The sequence below is a fragment of the Benincasa hispida genome, chromosome 6, assembly GCF_009727055.1.
Source record: "Benincasa hispida cultivar B227 chromosome 6, ASM972705v1, whole genome shotgun sequence".
Lineage (NCBI taxonomy): Eukaryota > Viridiplantae > Streptophyta > Magnoliopsida > Cucurbitales > Cucurbitaceae > Benincasa > Benincasa hispida.
Genome location: NC_052354.1, coordinates 44,140,284 through 44,146,248, shown reverse-complemented (window position 1 = coordinate 44,146,248; position 5,965 = coordinate 44,140,284).

The following is a 5,965-nucleotide window of genomic DNA, read 5'->3' as shown; positions in this document are numbered from 1 at the left end:
AATTCTCTCTCAAACCAACTTGGCTATAGGAACTGTAGATAATATTATTGCAGTAGCCACAACATTTGATGATGATGTGCCATGCTTTAACTGTTAAAGTTTTGATTGACATGGCCATTGGAGAAGATTTGCCTATACCAAATTCCTGTGAAGGGTAAAATAAAGTTCTTAAAGCAAGCAATGGGCAATTTCGTAAAATGGCCCTCCGTGAACTTTGTAGTTATGGTTGACGAGAAAAAAGTAATGTTTTCCTTTTTAGTTTTATGAGTTTGGTTATTTATTATTTTTCCTACTTTGAATTTTGTAACTTTGGTTATGGTAGGATCATTCACCAATTAAGAGCTTTCAGCCAGTCCTTCAATTATACCTCACGCTAATGTTGTACTATTCAAAATTATTGAAACGGACCATGTTCATGCATAACATGAACGATGTAGACATGATCCGTATCTCTTTGGACGAGCATATATTTGGAAGAGACAAATTTATTTATTAATTTAGGCCGCGATGATCTACTCCAATATTGCAATATGGTTGAAAATAGGCTACAGTGGTATTTTGACATACATTGCGTAAGTATTGCTCATCTAGATTCACTCATGTATACTTTGTTTCATGTTGATAAATAATAAATTTTACTCTTGTTTAGGTATCTTTGGGATGATGTGGTCTGATTGAAAAGATTTTTTTATAATTGATCAAGCAAGAATATTGCCACACGTGAAGTCTTAAAGATATCCGATCCAGAAATTTAGCCAATCAATTGAATTGGCTAATTTAGACCAATTAGTCCTCATTCCATATAACACAGGTAAGTAGATACAAGTTCTTAAGTTATTTTTTAATTTGCATTCTAAACATACTAATATTCAAAATTGTTGCTTATTATAGTTATCATTGGGATATTGATTGTAATCAATCTACAAGAAAATTGTGTTTATGTTTTGGATTCTCTTCGAAGCAAGGTTCAAGAGGTTTTCATGGAGTTATAAATATGTAAGTGTAATTAAACTTTCTTAGCTCTTACTCTTAATTGAAGTATTTATGTTTAACTAATGTTTTTAAACTATTTAGTGGATTGAAAACATGGCAAGCCAACCACAATCTCCAACACTATCGGTCTTCTCCAAAATGGAAACTTGTAAAGGTAAATTTGTATTCATTTTTTAACAATTTATGTTCATTCGACTTCTTTATAAAAATTTAACAATTGTTTTCAACTTCTTTATATGCAGTGCCCTCGTCAATTAGATTCTGTAGGATGTGGGTACTATGTGCTTGTATATACACGAAATAGTGCATTAGCTTACTACTCCCATTACTAGCCTCGTATGCAAATTATTTATTTTTTTCTATAGTGCTAGCTTTAATTTAATAAATGGATGTAAACTTATGTTGAATTTATCTTCTTTTTTTTTTTTTTTCCTTTTTGTAGTTCAATACAAAAGATGCATATACGCAAGGAGAGATCGACGTAATTCGGACCCAATGGACAAGTTTTGTTGGCTAATTTGTGTAAGGATGTAATTATTGTTTTTTTTTGTCTCAATAGAATGTAAATGCTAGCTTAGAATGAATGTAAATTTATCTAACCATGATCTTTGTGAATGGAATTAGTACTAATATGATATTTGTGAACGAGAGAAATAATGCCTTGGTGTAAGTATTTTATGAAAGTCTGATTTTGGTATTGTGATTCTTGTTTGTAGAAAAATTCATAGGTGGAAGACATGATCTATTTATTATTGGAAGCTGTATTCATGGTATTGTGATTATGGTTTATTCATGGAATTAGTACTAAAATTTGTGAATGAGAGAAATGATGGCTTGGTGTAAGTATTTTATGAAAGTCTGGTTCTGGTATTGTGATTCTTGTTTGTGGATAAATTTCATAGGTGGAAGACATGATCTGTTTATTATTGAAAGTTGTATTCATGGTATTGTGATTTTGGTATTGTGATTCTTGTTTATTCATGGAATTAGTACTAATTGATATTTGTGAGTGAGAGAAATGATGACATTGGTGTAAGTTATGTATTCTATGAAAGTCTGGTTCTGGTATTGTTTTGTAAATTTTGGTGGATAAATTCATAGGTGGAAGACAAATATTGATGAGTATATATAATGGATTGGAAATATTGATTCTTGTTTGTGGATAAATTTATAGGTTTAGACAAATATTGATGGGGCTCTCCATGCAATTTTTTTTTATACTTTTTAATATAAAACAATGACGGACATTTCTTGACCCAACACGATACAATAATGTTGTTTTTAACTTATTTAACCAAAAAAATGGATTCGACAACGGAATTTTAAAAAAAAAAACGGACAGATTCAGGCTTCAATGTCGGTTGCAACGGACATTAAAGACCTTTAATCACTAAAGACCTTTAATGTTGGTTGCAAGACCTTCAATGTTGAGACTCAATCGACATTAAAGACCTTCAATGTTGGTTGCAACCGACATTAAAGACCTTCGATGTCGGTCAATCGACATTGAAGGCTGCAATATTGGTGTTATTGAAGGCATTTAAACCGACATTAAAGGTCTTTAATAACATTATTTTTAATGTCGGTTGTCAGCAACTACATTAAAAATGCGTAGGTGTTCAATATTACAAGGCGATGAGACATCCTACTGAAAACCGAATTGTCTCATCACCCTATCAGGAAGATGCCACTCACTACATTAAAGCCCTTTAATGCGTAGGAGGATCAACACGTGTATTTATCTTGACTCCTTTATTTCTTCTCTTCTTTTATCGAAATAATTCATGCACTTGAAGAATGTTATTTGGGCAAAAGCATAGACAACATTCGAGCTCCTTTGAGGACGGCATTTATGCACTCTGATAGATTTGTCGTCATCCACCCATATCTGAACCCTCCATCATGAAGCCCATTATTTATTCCTCTGATAAGACAATTGCTTTATTGAACTTTCGAATTTGAAACTAACACCCGACACGATAAACATTGAAAAATTAAATGTCGTAAGGACGATGGTGATATTTTGGTCCCGTCCAACCATTTGGACGTAAGCAGAAACGATGTCGTAAGTAGAAACGATTGTTCACTGCTGCGATTATGCCAGCATGTCGATCTAAAATTAAACACACTTCTTCGTGTGTTACAATTTCTCTCAAATGTTTCAAGAACCATCCACATGAGTCTGTGGACTCTTCATCAGCAACGACAAATGCAAGTGGAAGAAGATGCCTATTCGAGTTAACTGATGTAGCAATCAACAATTTTTCTCGATATTTGCCATATACCATCTATCTGAATTATCGGCCGACATTTATAAGCTTCTATACAAGAACCAAATGCCCAAAATACAGAAGTTAGGATAACATGGCCTTCAGTAAGCATTTAACTCTTTAAACGTGTTCCAGGATTGGTCTGCTTAACCATATACAACCACATGGGTAACAATTTGTAAGACTCATCCCAATCATCGAACACTTTAGCCAACGCTTTTCTTTTGCCCTCCCATACCCTCTTTATGGTAAGGAAAATGATATCCAAACTTTGATTTGATGTCGAACTGCAGTTATGCCACGCTGATAGATGGTTTTTCTCTTATAGCATCACAAAACTCTAGTGCAATCATTGATGAATCTAATTGCACATGACTTTGACTCTGTTTTGAATAAAAACATGTATGCTGCTCATCGTATTTAGTGATCTCGAACAAGCCATAAGATTTTTTCTTTATTTCACGAAGTCTCCACTTGCAACCTTCCTCCCACTTCTTACACCGAATTGTCCAAATCTTCGGTGTCGATTCCACGACCTCATATGGTGCGTGATAGCAAAATATTTGACCGCGTGTTGTAGCATTTCTTTATCTTAAAAAATCATCCTTTTATACAACTGAGTATTGTTAACGTCCACAGGAGCTACAATTGGGTCATGTTCTCGAATGCTATCCAGTACATTCATATCCAAATCGTTGAATATATCTGAAAGTAACTCATGTTCACGACCATCGAAATTCAACTCTTCAAATTCATCGTCTGTTTCAATTATGAAATCTCTATACTGGTTGTTAGCCGCCATATCTTCATTATTACATGGCGATGCAACTGACACCGGATCAGGATCAATACATTCAGTTGGATCTTCAAATTGACTAAATGGTGTTTATTACTCCTATCCTATTTACATACATACAAATGCACTAAATTCGGCTATGGCATCGCGATTGAGAACATCAAGTTCATAGCTTGTACATTCAGAATAGGGAATGACATAAACCTTATTGATCCCGATGATTCTAAGTTAGGATATCTATATATTATTTCTAACTGATTTGTTCCCATATTTACACTAAGTGGCATCCCAACCATTTCAATGAATTGTTCAAATACAATTCCACTGTTCACATTAAAAAGTTTACCTTATTGTGATTTTTTTTTATTTTTTAAATATATTTCTTATATTTCTTATTGTGATTTTTATTGTGGTTTGTTTTTGTTTAAGTTTGATAATTAGGAGAATAATTAGTAATGTATTGTTTGTCCTTTTTTTTTTTTTTTTTTAGAAAATGGCGGACAAATGTTTGGGATTTTTGTTGTTTACAAATGGTAATATGATTGATGGTATTAATGGAGTTGACTATGATCAACCACCAAGTGGGAGTTTTAGCATAAATGCGAACAGTGGAATTGTATTTGAACAATTTATTGAAATGGTTGGGATGTCACTTATTGTAGATATGGGAACAAATCAGTTAGAAATAATATATAGACATCCTAACCTAACCATCAGGATCAATAAGGTTTCCATTCCCAATCGCGATGCTACTGCCGAATGCACAAGCTATGAACTTGATGTTCTCAATCGCGATGCTACTGCCGAATTTAGTTCATTTATATGTAAATGTAAATAGGATAGGGGTGGATATAAACTTGAATATACCATTTAGTCAGATTGAAGATCCAACTGAATGTATTGATCCTGATCTGGAGTCAATTGCATCGCCATGTGATAATGAAGATATGGCGGCTAACAACAAGTATAGAGATTTCAAAACTAAAACGGACGATAAATTTGAAGAGTTGGAATTCGATGGTCGTGAACATGAGTTACTTTCAGATACATTCAACGATTTGGATATGAATGTACTGGATAACATTCGAGAACATGACCCAATTGTAGTAGCCCCTGTGGACGTTGACAATACTCAGTTGTATAAAGGGATGATTTGTCAAGATAAAGAAATGCTACAACACACGATCAAATGTTTTGCTAGTAAATGTCACACATCATATGAGGTTGTGGAATCGACACTGACGATTTGGACAATTCGGTGTAAGAAGTGGGAGGAAGATTGCAAGTGGAGACTTCGTGCAATAAAGAAAAAATTGCACGACTTGTTCGAGATCACTAAGTACGATGAGCAGCATACATGTTTTTATTTAGAACTAAGTCAAAGTCATGTGCAAGGATTCATCAATGATTGCACTAGAGTTCTGTGATGCCGTAAGAGAAAAACCATCTATCAGCGTGGCACAACTGCAGTCCGACATCAAATCAAAGTTTGGATATCATGTACCTTACCATAGGGTATGGGAGGGCAAAAGAAAAGTATTGGCTAAAGTATTCGGTGATTGGGATGAGTCTTACAAATTGTTACCTAGGTGGTTGTATATGGTTAAAAAGACCAATCTCGGAACACGTGTAGAGTGGAGAGTGAAAGAAACGCTTACTGAATGCCATGTTATCCTAACTTCTATATTTTGGGCATTTGGTCCTTGTATAGAAGCTTTTTAATAAATGTCGGCCGATAATTCAGATAGATGGTGGTACACACTTGTATGGCAAATATCGAGGAAAATTGTTGATTGCTACGTCAGTTGACTCAAACGGGCATCTTCTTCCACTTGCATTTGCCGTTGCTGATGAAGAGTCCGCAGACTCATGGGGATGGTTCTTGAAACACTTGAGAGAAATTGTA